General features: G+C 44.4%; 1 long non-coding RNA gene across 1 annotated transcript; it reads right to left on the bottom strand.

The window, feature by feature from the left end:
- Positions 1-625: 625 nt before the first annotated feature.
- On the bottom strand, positions 626-14,057 carry LOC146186809 (uncharacterized). Its single transcript, XR_014708171.1, has 3 exons — positions 13,876-14,057; positions 5,426-5,551; positions 626-913 (listed from the first exon to the last, which is right to left on the bottom strand). It is a non-coding gene; the product is annotated as an uncharacterized LOC146186809 (long non-coding RNA).
- Between the last annotated feature and the right edge of the window lie 1,433 nt (positions 14,058-15,490).

The following is a 15,490-nucleotide window of genomic DNA, read 5'->3' as shown; positions in this document are numbered from 1 at the left end:
CCGTGTGCTGGGCGTCTTTTTCGAAGAGAGCGCCGTATCACCGCGGACCCCAGACGGCCATAGACGTCCGACGGTCGACCGACGGACGTCCGTTTTCGGACCTTCGGACATCCGACGGAAATCCGGTTATGTTCGATATACGTACAGCGGACGTCCGTCGGACTATCGTTCGTGGATCCGGATCGCGTCCCACGGACGTCCGACGGGCAGCCGGAGGCGGACATTCGGACGTTTCCCGGAACATGCTTGCAGGGCCCGCTATTGGTGTAAAAACTTGCCAATAACATTCGTGTAAAGCTCAGCAAGCATGTGCCATGGAAATTTCAGTCACATACTAGTGCTCAATGCCTTTGTCGTGAGAGTAAAGCAGACAATAGTATATGCAACAGGTTCAAGTTTCCTGTTGTCTGCTTTACTTTCACACACAAAGCACTGAACAGTAGTGTGCAATTAAAACTTCCATCAAAGAGGCACATATGCTAGCTGCTTTACACAAATGCACCATTCCTGAAAACATGCTAAGTGCATAGGCATACCAGCATGCGAGGTTGTAAAAACATTTTTTTTTTGCTTTATTGCAAAAACTGCAATCATAAATAGTCTACACTAAAAAAAAAAATATCCATGTTAAGGAATGGCATGGTAAAATGCAGGCCAACTGGAGTATTAAGAATCTACTTGAATAATTTTTTTAATTATCCTTGGCCGTGACAGCTCTTCCCTTGGGGAGGTGGTGGAGGAAAAGGTATTTATTGAAACCTAATATTTCGGAATTAGCGAGGAGATGATAGAGTTCTCTGTGGGCGGCTTCCGCAGGCCGGGATTCCAGGAGCAGTTACTATCCTGTGCATTTGCTCGATCAGCTGTTGCTGGTCTTTCAGGCCTAAGATGGAAAGAGCAGGCTGGGCTCCTCCTGCAATAGAAGGGAAAATGATATTCAAGTTATCTGTGCTGAACTTTGATTACACATCTCCAAGGGCAACTGCCAGTTTCTCTGAATTGCATTTTCCAGATGCCACTGTACGCATGCACCTCCATTCAGAACTGTCACATACTATATAGAAAGGTCACATAACTGCAGCAAAACCCATGCAGAATAACAAAAGATACAAACGTAGTTTGACCAGAACCTGGCATTCAGTATTTTAATGTTTTTATGTCGTCTTTTTGAACATGCCACTCTGACCAAACATGGCATGTTATGCTTGCTGCTATGCGCCCTCAGCAATGCCCAAGACATGGAGTGCACATGCAGAGAAACTAAGCATAAGGGATGCTGTATATGAACATAAAGCACAGCCAGAGCATTGCAGTATTACACAGGTACGCATTGGCGGCAGAAACCTGCATTTTGAGCGGTTTAACCGGCAGATTTCTAAAGTCATTGTTCCTGCTCTGAAAAGAAGTGATCAATAATAACATCATTTAAAATTGTTACCTTTTCGTTCTGTAAACTGCACATTTTGCTGGTTTCCATGTACCCTCTACCGAAGACATTCCCTGGGCGTGTCGGGGGTATATCGACATCAACATCTAGGCTACAAGCGTCTAGAAAGCGTCTCCTTAGAGCAGCTGCGACGAAGTAACTTATCTGATAACATGCAAGCTGCTGCAGCAGAATAAAGATAGACATTTGACATGTGGCTAAAGCCCAATGTGGAAGCATAGCCCGCCGCAGTGATTGCGCAGTGTTCATGCTTCTACAAGAGTTAAAAGTAAAGTTATTTGTTTACCCACAGCGCTATATGTGACATTACAATAGCAAGGCTTATAGTTGCACAAAACACAAAAAGCTGACAACCACAAGCTCCTGATGTATTACCGGCAGCATGCAGCATGGATGTTAGTTACTGAAATATGGTTGCATAATTCTGGCAACCAGCTGTGCATGTATGTCATGGATTTTTTTTATGGGGAAGGTAGTGGGCGCCAAAGAAACTGCCCCTGTAAAGGCACCTAATTTGCCTCTATGTAATATCGGGGACAAGTGTGTGGACTACACAAACTGCAATCAAAGCACATTACTTTCACATCGACCAGGAAACTCTGACCATACTTGTCGATGTGAAAGTTGAACGTTAGTTCTTTCATGTGTGCAAGAGAAATAAGGTCACAATTCGTTTACATCGCGATTCTAGTCCCAAATCTAGAGATACTGTCCAGAGACTTTCGCCCCCGCAGTATAAGCCACCACTTGGGTAAGAGATTAGTAAAAGAAGTGTATAAAAGACATTAGTGCTGTTGGACAGCCATAGCTATAAAAATGGTATTGACATTGGAGTACTGCCTTAAGGCGGGGCCTAGGGCATTACAAAAGCAAGAGTTAGTGTCCGCTGGTCCTCATTTGAACGAACAAAAAGAGGGGGGGGGGGGGGGGAAGGAATCTACCTCGACTACATGTTTTGAGTGACACCAAGCCGCAGTTAGTATTAAAGATATCACACAGTTTTGTGGAAGATTTGGGAGCGCTTTGCTGCTTTCTTACAGGATTGGACAAAAGAGCTCACTATCTTCAGAAAGGCACGTTATATAGAAATGAAAATAGTGAATTTACTGCATCTGGCCACAACAACTTGCACACGGAGAGGAAGATGAACTGAAAATTTTATACATGAATGTACGTATTTACAACAGGTGAAACAATGACCATGATCTATGCCGAAGAGGAAAGAGATCAAAATCTAGCTCAGAACGAGTTCTCCAGGCCGCGGGGCCGTTTCATTAACTTCGGGACTCCGCCCACATTTCTCCTCCCCAATGACAACGAACTCACACATGACTGGCTAACAAACATTTTGGCATGTCTTTCCACTTTCATAAGTTCTTCACCCCCTCCCTAATACAAGCAATGCAAAAGGGACAACAAATTCGTTTCACAACAAACGGAATTTAGAGAATGGACCTCGAAATGATTGGCTCACTAGGTCACATGCCAAGCTCTCTCCCCCAGGAAAAAAAAAGAAAAAAAATTAGAACCCATCAAAACGGTGTCCCACGTGCGCAACCATTGCCCAAAGCTTGCATCCTTGGCGGCTCCTTTTACAGGGCAATTATTGCAATTATTGGCGTCCGAGTCAGCACCATTGCGGACCACATCAGAAGAGCCAACCCACATCCTCCCGTTCCGCATCATACCGTCACTGTTACACACTTGCCCTTTTTCAACGCCGCCATCTCCCACCATTGTTGACATCCAGGGTTGGAATCCTCAACGAGACCCCACTCAGCGCGCCTGCACTGAATAATTGTCACTTTTATGGGCTCCCCAACAAGGAAGAGGGCCTTACACCCTTCAACCTGACAGTGTTTTTTCTTTGAATAATAAGCAGTTCTTCCTAAAGAGGTGCTCGTTTCAAAGCTGTGCTGCCTCCGGGTGATGGGTCCAGTCAGCGTACTAAGGACCCCTTAGTACGCTTAGTACTAAGGACCCCTTAGTACATTTAGTACTAAGGGGTCCTTAGTACTAAACGTACTGTTCGTAAAGCTCCTTAAATAAAAATGAGCCCCTACATGACACAGCAACGAGAACAAACTGCCTGTCCCCGCGTCTTCGAGTGCGACAGCAAAGTCCTCGGAAGAGGGGACTTCTTTCCCTCTCTGCCTACGTTTCCGTTAAGCACTGTAGCTGCTGTAGCTGCCTCTCTGTGCGCGTCTCTCTGCCTCCTGTCCGAGGGCAAGTGGGAGACGGCCGCAGCTGGGCATTGAACAGGTGACCCAAAAAGAGCAGACTAATAATGGTGCCTAGCATACCCACCGATCCCTTACAGAAATCATTAAAGAAATGAAAGCAACACATCAGATAACGCTACAATGTTCCTAAGTGCAAAGTCGACAACTCCAAGTCATATAAATATATGTACATCTCCGCACATTAACTAGACAGAAACAATGCAGAGTAAACTAATAATTCAGTGTCTAGCAACACTATTAAAAGGGGATAAAGGCCACGGGGGGCTGCGATTATTAGTACCGTTTTGCCTTTAAACTACAATAACATACTTGTTGCAAGCTTAAAATCAAAGATTTATACCTGTCCCACCCACAGCAATGGAACACACATCTGACTCAAGTCTGCAGAGAAAGAGCAAGCTAGACTATTACAGACGCACCCTTGGTTATTTTTCTGGCATTTCTGAGGGTGAAGAATCTGACTTGTCAGTAGCATGTATATGAATAAGAATCCTATGACAGTAAATACATCAGATTTTCTGGAGTGGCTTTTCTTTGCTGACCACATATGAGGTGAGCTATAATTTATCCAACTTGGCCTAGGTTTATTCTATGAATAACAAAGCTATAGCAGGTACACAGTCGTCCACTCAGGCTGAACATACGAGTGCGTGGAATGCACTTTTTGAGATGCCACTGCATCCATCGCAGCTGCACACCGTAGCGAAGAGGCAGACAGCGTGAAGTACCAGCCTCTAGTCCCTCTACCACCACTGGGGTCAAAAACTAGGGACCCCTTGTTTTTGTCAGGACAGGCCCCCTCAGGGTCAGCTAGTGAGTAACCTCCTGTATTTGTATCTGATGGCAATGTTTTCCACCACCACCCACAATACGCAGCTGCGCATCATAGCAGATGTGAAGCAACAGCTCCTGGTCCTTCTATGCATAAGCCACTTTGCCTTGATGCATGCCTGCGCACCATAGTAAAGAGGCAGACGACATGACGCAGCAGCTCATGGTACCTTTACACATGAGTCCCCCCATTGTACTTCGATACGCACCATAGCAAATATACAGACTACGCCACACAGCAGCTCCTGGTCCCTCTATGCATAAGCCATTTTGCCTCAATACGCACCTGCGTACCTGAGCAAAGAGGCAGACGTGAAGCTGCAGCTCCTGGGCCCTCCATGCACAAGCCACTTAGCATCAATGCACAGCTGTGCACTGTAGTAAAGAGACGAAGGACGTTAAGCAGTAGCTACTGGTCCCTCTACACATCAGCCATTTTGCCTCAATGCGCATCTGCACACCGTAACAAACAGCCAGATGTGACAAAGAAGCTCCTGGTTTCTCTACACATAAATCACTTTGTCTCAATGCACGTCTGCACACCGGAGCAAAGAGGCAGATGACGTGAAGCTGGAGCGGCTGGTCCCTCTACGCACAAGCCACTTAGCCTTGATGCATGGCTGTGACGGATGCATTGCTATTTTGCAAACTGCATGCCACACATTCCCATTCAAGCTAAGAATTTACTTCAATGGACAATGACAAAAAGTAACATGGTGGACAATGTAAAAAGAATTTGCTGCATAAAGTTTGTTGAAACCAGTTCTACATCCTACATGTAAACAAGCTAAAACCTTAATGTCGAAGGGATGTCCTGTGTGTTTAAAATCATCACGCTCAAACAACTTCAACACTGACAATCATGATTCAATATTAATAATATAGATTATGATACAATACTCACTTTTAGCCATACCAAAGAAATGAGAATGCAAAGGGATGTTGCTGTTTTTCCCCCGTGGATGACAGTTTTCCATGTTCAAAGTGCTGCTTCCGGTTGGCCTACGAAATCGGCTACAGCAAATGGCACCTGAAAAATTTTTGGAAGCCTCATGCTAGTCTTCAACGAGAAAAGCATTGCCATACAGAAGCAGAACACAAATACTTTCACAACACACTAAAAACACCAACTGCGGTGCTGTTTTTAGGATGACTAGGTAGAGGTTTTGCTGTAGCAAGCCAAATGTTAGCCTTCAATAAGGAAAGCATTCCCAAACAGAAACAGAACACAAAAACTTTTACAACACAATAAAAGCATCAATTGCACAAAGGCTTGTAAGATGAAAAGGTACAGGTTTCTGCTTTAGCCCACATCATGTGACCAGCGGTTATCAGAAGCCTTGTATGTGAGCATGATGCCCGAGATTCAATTTATGGCTATCACTGTATTAACAAGCATGGGTTTAAAGCTACTTTAATATGATAATCTAAGAACATGGTAAGAGCTTTCAGTGCGAGACATAAGCTCAGTATCATGCACTACACTGTAAAAACAAAAACACCTCTTTGGGCATTTGTCTGATTCAAAACACCCTTACACCCTGAGTCTAGGGTGTTCGTGCCATTCGAAATCACCTCTTGCATGCCAAAGGGGTGCTTTGGTTGGAGAATAGGCCTTAGGGTGTTACGGGCAAGCAATATCACCTAACATGCTGGGGGTATATGGCTGCGTAACTTCGTAGCCTTTTATACACAAGCGGCGCTGCTAATATAACCCAACACCTAAATAAACCACCAAAAGTAACGCTAAAATTAAAATTACACACGAGTGCTTTCTAAAAATGAAACAGAAACTGAAACAAAATTTCACCGCCAGGAGGCCGCCGGTAGCTACGAACGCTCTTTTCAAATTTCACAATATGGCCGTTAGCATTGTGGGGTGCGTTTCGACCACGTTTCGGCGAATGCTGAATGTGCTTCTTCGATTGTGTACCCTCGTGAATGTGTTGCATTTTCCATGCATATGTGTTACAGAAGTGTGTACGCTTGTAAAGTGCCTTCTACATGTGGTGTTCAACGCAAACGGGCATTTATCGTGTCGGCAAGTGTCCGGGCTTCTTTTTGCTTTGCTCAGGCCTAAGGACTGCTGCACCGCTTTATGTTTGAGATGTTCGAAAGAAGAAGGCATGAACGATTTTTTTTTTCTGCGTGACTAAGAGGTATATGCACCGACTACATTGCACTCGCGCTGAAATCGCACTGGTTGGTTCGGTGCTGGTGATACGAAGGCGGACAGCGTACTTTGCGGCTGACGCAATCGTCTGTAAAGGTAAGCCTATTCTCACTCATATTGCGCTTTGTGGGAACAGTGTCCTACCCGATTGCTGCATTCTGTGTCTTTTTGTGCCGGAACGCTCCAGAATGTGCTGAAATGAAAACGTGAGACACGCGCTTGTTTTCACCTGGCTGCCAAAATGACATCGCACATGTGGTAGATGTCGCGGCGAGTTACGCAGATTTCGCGCAAAAACATCAGTCTCAACTTTCTTGAACAGAAATAATGTATGTGCTACGTTTCCTTGCATTTCGTACGCGCAGGAGGTTCACGAAACGATTTTCGTTTCTTGACAGTTTGATACTTGCGCTCAGTTCGCAACGACTCAGTTTTGTTCTACCGCTTCCGTTTGTGCGGCAAGGTCATGTTGGCGTACTACCTTAATTCTCCTAGCACTCTCGACTCCCCCCTCCCCCTCCTCCCTTATCTCTTACACTTCGCGCTCGCTCTCCTGAAACCTCTTTCATGCTTCGTCATCTTCTTTCACTCGGAGCGCGCGACCCCCCCCCCCCCCCCTTTTTTTTTTTTTACTTGGAGCATAGGCGCGCACCGTCCTGCTGCTCGGGGAGCGTCCTCCCGCAGCCCTTCTGTTTAAACTTTTTGTTCGAGGAGGCTATGTTCATTCTCGGCGGCCGTTCAGCGCGGCACGCCTCTGCGCTCGTGCTCTCGGCATCGAAGTGCGCTGGTCGGCCGGCCTGGTTGCATAATAGTTTATTCCAAACTGCGTAAACTATGTGCCGCTATCATCAGCCTATGTTAACTTCCCCGCGTCTGGATTTGCCTTTTTTAATATTAATGGGAGCATTTTTCATTTTACGGGGACCATATTATGCGGTTGCATGGAGTGTGAATTTGCATTTTTATTATGCTGCTTTTGTTATGGCGTTTACTTTCGCTCTCGAAGAATCATTTAGGTACGTATTTTATTTTCAGTAAGACTTCAATTAAGGCACTTGTACACGTGCTAAGTCAGCTGATGTGGTTCAAACCATTCAGTTTTCATTATTTTTGTGGTCACATTTCAACATAACTGTTTGACCGCTTTACTTGATTTTTGTAGTGTCTTTAGACTAGAATAAATGGATATTCGATACTGATGCCTCAGCATTCAAGTAGAGGTTGACAGCTTGAATTCTGTGGCCAAATATTGTACCGGATGTTGCTATTACAGAGTTTGATTCTGACCAGATGTTTACTTTTTTTTTGTCTTTTGCTTAAATGTACATATGAAGCGGTTATCATAGCCTTAGTCGCATATATTTACCTTCTTTGCTGATCACAGTGCGCATATTGCAGGCAAATTTGTGACTTACTGTTATTAAAAAATTTGTAATGTATGTGTTGAAAGCAGTTTACTGATTTAAAGGGCGCAGAAAACAATTTGACTTTCATATGCTAACGATGCATGTCTGTAGATTGTCTCTAAGAATTGAAGCCTACTTTTTAAAGCTGAGCGGGGACCCTTAGTTTAGAGATATATTACATATTTTATTGCCATTCAGCCGTGTGCCAAGTATTGAGGGAAGGAGGATCATAATTTTTGCTTTGTTATTTTTTATATTAGACTTTCCTTAATATTGCTTGCAGTTTGGCGATGAGTGGCAAAATACTGATGGTTCTTGCAGTTTTCTGACCTTAGTAAATATTTGTATTTGCTGTTTGCTAATGCCAGTTTTTTTTTTTTTTTCAGATATGTACAAAGGCATTAATTGCCTTAGCTTTTGTACAATGATTTTTAATATTCAGTTACTTGAAACATTGAGTAAAAATGAATTCTTTATGGCTACCATGCACACAAACTTGCAGTTCTTACATGACGTCAACATGCTGATCAAGAAGGACGGCAAAGAGGCAGTTGAAATTGGCCTTAACAAGACACTTGTCTTTGTTTTGAAGGACACCATTCGTGCAAGAAAAAAGGACATTGCCCGGGTGCTCGAAGTATGTTCTGAGGGAATGCGTGAAAGGAAAAAGGAGCGTAAGTATTAAGCTGTTTCCTTCTGTTTGCTGCATGTGCTATCTAATTGGCAGTTTTTCGCTAAATGCCTACATTTTGCCATTTTGCATTACCTTATAGATATACTAAAAACATGGCTGAGCCTCAGAAAGAATAATAAAACCATAACTAGCCTGTGCATTTCTTCATATGTAACAATTTTCGCATTAGTTAAATTTAAATTACCTATTGTTCTTCTCCATTGTAATGGAGCAGCCTTTTCGAATCTGTTCAACTAGTAGCAGAGAATTAGGTGATACCTGATTCAAATCTTCACAAGCTTTGCTAATTTTTGCTGTAGGATGTTTGGCTTTCAGTTTGCGTGCCTCTACATGTTTTCAATTTTGTTTATTTGCCTTCCTAAATTAGACAATAAATTATCGCCTCAAAACTCGGCTGTCTCTTTTTACCTGCAAGGAGGTACACCATTGTTGTGTTGCTTATTTCTATTGTAGATGTACAGACAGTATGCATTCTGCAACTCTTGGCAAACATTGGGAACCAGCCGGGATCTCTGGATGTTGTTTGTATCATTTGCAAGTTTTCTCTTTGTCATTTGAATATTCAGGAAGCCTACTTGAAACCAAAATTATTAGCGAATTTTCTTTGTTTCTAAAATTGTTTACAGTCTAACTTGTAATATGTATTAGTGATTCATAATTCAAATAGAAATACTACACAAGTTTTCATCACAACTGTGAATTCTTTGCTGTGAAAGAATTATTTGCACTGTAAGTACAATCAAAAGCACTTTTAAGAGACTCCTGCTATCACATGCTTACCACGTCATATTGCATACAAGAGTCACCTGATGAAGCACTGGTAATGTCAAGATTGGTGCAGTGTGCCATTTGACTAAGCACTCTGCTGCAGTGGACCAGCAGTGCTTTATCAGATGGCTCTTGCAGGCAGCTTGGTGGGGTTTAGCATATGCTGGCAAGGGGTCTCTCAACCTGTTCATGCATGCTATACTCCGTTTCATACATCAGGTGCAACGCAGCGAAAGCTACGCAAGTAGTCCGCAAGAAAAAAAAACAGGAGGCGTATCACTACGCGCTCGTTCTGTAGGCGAGCGGTTCCTAACGAAACGGGCTCTATTCCGAGCATACACGTTTGCAATAACATGCTTCGCATGCTTAGACATCTTCACAGAGCGGATCTCGTAGAAAAAATGCGCACCAAAGAACCATTTTCTCAAAAAGGGATGCGCAGCGCGGAGGGCACAGCCAGCGCCATCTGGTGGCACAGCTGGCAAGGTTGCGGGGCAGCAAAACGCGGCACGAACAAAAACGACATAAAAAAACATACAAATTAGCCGAATTCGACCTTTTTTCCCTAAAAAAGGTACTTTTTATGAAGTTGATGGCAACTGTAAAATGTATTAAGCTTGCAGACAAAGCAACTATTATTTTCTCTCGTCAAGAGCAGGCACTATTTTTCATCGCGGATGCGGAGAGTGCAAACAAGAGCTGTAGCTTTGGTAGTGTTGCACTTGATGTATGAAACGGAGTATAGTACCTAACATGTTCTTAATGTCTGGAATATATAAATCTGAGACTGCTTCGAAAGAAACATTTGCCGCATTGTCTTATCCTACAGGCTTCTGAAGGTGGGTAATGCAGTTTAATAGTGATTTAAAAAAAATGCTGTAATTTGCTAGCCAAGTTTGAAATGATGTAATAATTTTAATTCTGAGATTAGGTTTACCACATTGGTTGGGAGAAAATACTGCTGTGTTTCAAGGTTCATGCTGTATAAATATAATGCCTTCAACTACAGATGCTAACATTTCATGCATTAACCATGTGGCACTGTCATAGACATTCTCATTTATAGTAAACATTCTTAATAAATCCAAATAGTTATTTTTGCATTTCAAGTTAGTAAACATATTTTTAGTATTCGAACCTTTAGTATTTCAAAGTGCTCAGACTGCCTGCCGCTATAACGATTACAACTTCTTGAACACTTGAGCTTCCTGCCGCCTCTTGAGGCTCACCACTGATGTTCTGGATGTCTATGCATACAATGTGCTACGCGTGGAAAATGTTTTAACATGCCATGCTTCAGTGTTGACATTTTTTAGAGCTTCTGCTGTTTGGTTGTTTGGTAATGCTCTGCTGTTGCACATGTAATTTTCGCTCAACTCGAAGCTCCAGTGCACACTTTCAATGAATAATGTGTGATGAAGTTTCAGAACTGCCACATAGAACAGCGACAACACTTTTTCCTTGTTACTAAACCTTAAATGTAAACACTTCAGGAAGTATTGCGATGACCTAGGGCTTGGCTGGTTCATACTTAGCACAAGAAGACGTGCAAAAGTTCTTAAATGCATTATGTGTTATGTATTACATGCACTTTTTTTTTGTAGTGCCCCATCACTAAGTACGCTCTTTAAACGTTTTTTTTTTTTGTTTGGTTCTGCAGTATCTACTTGGCCAGTGCAGGGTATGCTGTAGGCCTTGTGTGAAGCCTTCAATTGAGCCAGCTGTTAATATTTTAGTAGTAAACACCGGGCTCCAGTGCTGTTTATTGCTTATTTACATTTTTAACTATCATAATAAGCATTCCAGTTCATGTGAAATGAAAAGTTCGCAGGGCAGCATAGAAGTTCTCTAACCCAGGTGCTTTTGATGAGTGTAGCCATTTTTGTTTGATAAAATAGCTTGCATAATCTAAAATTACCCTGCAACAGCATGCTGCATGAATAAAGATGGGTTGACCTTATGTGCTCTCATTTATGACTTGATCAGACTGCTGGCTTTGTGCCTCCTGAACCAACTATAACAGTATACTCTGCATTGTTAATTCTGAGATAACCACCAGTGGTTTCCGATAGGGCCCTTTTCCAGCACACTGCTGTATACTAAAGGGGCATTGGCGTATTCAAAATATAGAGTAGAAAATATGTTGAATTTGCTTTTTGCCAGGTGCTGTGCATATTTATACAGCTGCTCTGTTATGCACTTCTTTCACAATTTTATCAAGGAACAGGAAGAAAAGCCTGCCACGCCGTGCGTCGGATATATTGGGAGCAGCATCAAAGAAGCTGAAGAGCATTTCCCCTTCATTCAGCAGCGGAAGCTTCTTCGAGTCATCGACTCTACTTAGGGTATTGTTCCAATAATGGGTCGATTTTGGCTGTTCACTCTGACATATGACAAGGGGTCTGACAATTTGTGCTGCTTTATAGAGCACCTCTTTTTGGGCGTCTGCGTGTCGAAACCAAGATGCGCTGCACGACGCTTTATTTCATCGCTTAAGCCCGAATTTTATGCAAGCGCACGCGCTGACACTGACAAAGCATAGGATTAATATTGTGTACTGCGGTTATTGTTGCATACGACTAAAAGTTTTGTTGTTGTTTTTTAAGAAATGTCACCATGCTGTTGTGTTCATTGTTCGGTTCTGTTTTTGAAAAAAATTGTATACTTTGTTGTCCGCATTTGTTGGAACTGTTTTGCTTCTTTCATTTTTTTTAGGTATTTACGTACATACCATATATGTTTTTGCCCGTCTGCTAGGCTCGCGGTGGAGAGTGGCAGTATTGTTACATAAATGAGGTTCCATAGCGCGCATCAATCAAGCAACAGAACACAAGTGCCCCCCTGCCCACCCCCCCTCCACCAGCACCCGAGCACCCACTAGCCCGAACCCTGACCCTTCTATGCCGAATAAAAGACTTCCACTTTCCTTCTGAGAGTGACATTGTTTTGTAACATGCTCTGTGAATTTGCAAAAACAATCATACTGGCATGGGCCATTCGAGATGTCAAAATAATGGCATGCAGCATCTCTTTACAAGCTCATTTGGCATTACAGGTGGTTAAAAGGAATACCATTAGGCTTGATTGCAAATGTGCACATAGGAAAAGCATTAAGGAACGTGTAGTGGCAAAAGTAATTCCTAATTAGGGAATGCAATATATGGACGTTACCGCACTGATTTTTATCAAGGGGTGTAAGGGTGCAATGCCACTGCTTCCACCCTGCAATAGGGTGCAAAGGTGATGAAAACACCCCAGTGCATTGGCCCCATAGAAGGGTGTTATGACCAACCGAAGCACCATCTTTGAGGGTGTACTGGCACTCTGAAGCCACTTCTTTTCAAGGGTGCATGGGTGTTAGTTATAGACATGCGAAAACACCTAATAAGGTGTTTTTGTTTTTACAGTGTATAAGGTGCTGCATGGCTCTAGTGTAGCTTTGGCATTATCTCGCTGTCAATAATGCAGTGAAGTTCTGAGGAGCCTTTGAATATCTGTAAGGACAAAGCAACAACAATTTTGTCTTCATCTCACTTTTGCTCAACTCGTGTTTTTTTTTTTGAGCCTGCGGCTTGCATGGCCTCCCAGTATGCCTGTTTTGCATAAAAGAAGGCGTTGCAGGCACCAGAGCTCACAGCCCAACTGTATCGCGGCGGCGGTATGTCAAATTCGTGCCAGAACAGCGCAGAACAACGGGTCAAGAAAAAGACAAGTGCTGACTTTTTTTTTTCTCTCATCTCCTTGTCCGGTTGTTCTGCGCGGTTCGGTCCCACATGCATAACCAACATGCGCAAGGTGCTGTCCTGGTTTGTCAAAGCTGAAGGAGAGTACTAAACCTTTAGTTATTTAGTAGCTACAGCCGTTCCTTCTAGAAACTGTAGTTGCCGTAAAGCTCGAGAGAGAAAGATCAGCGGCTGTCCATTAAAAAAAAAAATCTCGCGACGTCTTCACAAGTGTAGGCATGTCGCACGATAGGCTCGAGGAGTGCAAAAGTTTTCTCGTATAGTTTTTACAACTTAGCACGTTGCGCATGGTTAACAAATTAACTCCTTTAGAGCTCGGGCAGGCACTCCTTTATCAGAGACAGAGAAGTTGCGCGGCTTACTGGCGCAGCGTCCAGTAACGCCGAGAAAGATGGCCCTCAGATTTGAGGCTGCACTTTAGTTAGTCGGCGCGGAGCCATCCTGTCAGTCTCGCCTAAAACACTCGACCGTTCGGCTGCTGTACAGAGCTGTTTCCTTACCCAAAAGCTCACCACTATCGGTGCATCGAAAAGTTCCACTAAAGAAACAAAAGTTCGATGAAATACTTACTTTGGAATCGGCGGGTGAACAAAGTGTGCCAGCCGCACCAAGCCACAGCAAAAACAATGCTAGCAGTGCATTACAGCCGCAGGTATTTGTAACTGCGCAGAAAATGCAGAACACGGAAACGTGAAGCCATCTTCCATGACTAAACTTCATCTTGTCAGGTGGATTGGATTGGCTCATTTCAGATTTTTTTGAGGATAGGTTCGGTTTCGTTCTTTTTGAGCTTGCTGCTTGCTGCGTCTATTCAGCCACTGATTAAAATTTCACCGAAGCATCATGATAGAAAAATATTTAATGGTCATTTAACTTTTAATCAAAAATTTTTGATGGAAGAATTCAACGATGAAACATGCGGAAAATAAAAAAAAACTGTTTAATGGAAACGCTTTCTATCGCATCGATTCGCTCTGGCATCATATAATGCAGACTTGACGGCATTACTGATTTATACGCAGTTCAGACGAGCACGACGACTACAAACTATATCATAGCTGTGTAAAAGCAAATCCAGTGGCGGACGTACGGCGGCTGACCGCTGGGCGAACGGATTCGACCATCCGCTTTCGTACGTACGCCGGAATTCCGGCGGACGTCCGAAATCGGCCGCCGAGTTGCGTCCGAGTTGGGTTGTCCGTCGGACGTCAGTGGCCGTCTGGGACGTGGCAGGATGTGGTAGCGCTTGCCACAAGTGCGATGTCGGAGGCAGCGCACTTTGCACTTTCCGTACAGATAAAAGTCGGGGTCGTAAAGACAGGCGTACGCCTACGCGCTGTACGTTTCGCGCGTTGCGGTGATTCCGCGTCGAACGGCAGGCCGCCTCGCCTCCCTGGCTGGGGCGTTGGTCTGGGATGGCTGGACAGCTCTTGTCGTGCGCCGTTTCCTTCACCTACCGCGAGAAAGGGGAGGCATCGAGCTGCCATGCGTCAACACGGTGTGCCGAGTGCTCGCGTCGAAACTGATCACCACACTGCTCAATGATCCGCTGTACCTGGGGCGCTCCCTGTTACAGTACTGGCTGGGCATAGCTCGCCTGACGTTTACTGCAGACTGGCACCTGGGCCCACAGGCCGAAGGCCTCAAAGGTTCTGCCAAACGGTAGCAGGCTTTAAGACAGCGGTCAACAGCGACCTGCCTGACCTCAATATTTTTGAGGTGCCCGCAATGCAAGTCAGCGAGATGGTTGCCTCCTCGCGTCTAAATCGCGACGACCAGCTCCGCACGGCCGTCAGCAAGTAGCATCGGTGGGCGGTGAGCAGTGGGCCTTCCGAAGTCCGCTATTTCGAATGGCGCCGGCGATGGGGCGTGTTACCCAAGCGAGAACGCCTCGCCATGTGGCATGTCGTGCCGAGTGACCAATGCCCAAACTGCGGCCGCACGGAAAACATGGGGCACGCGTTCTTTGAATGCCCAGTCGAGCTAGTCATGTGGCGCTTAGTGAGAAGGATCTTCTCCGTGCACGGTGGCTCTGGCGCCAGACCACCACGGGGATGTTTTGCGCGGCTAGTAGTCGCCTGTGTATATTTTGTGCTGTGGAAGAGGCGTTGCCTTGCTGAAGTCCATAGACAACCAGCCAGAGCCATGTACCCAGCGCTGCAGCGACTGCGTCTTCTATTGTGGA

This window comes from Amblyomma maculatum, chromosome 6 (assembly GCF_055883805.1).
Source record: "Amblyomma maculatum isolate TAMU_Amacu chromosome 6, ASM5588380v1, whole genome shotgun sequence".
Taxonomy (NCBI): domain Eukaryota; kingdom Metazoa; phylum Arthropoda; class Arachnida; order Ixodida; family Ixodidae; genus Amblyomma; species Amblyomma maculatum.
This window is presented reverse-complemented; position numbering and strand designations above follow the sequence as displayed.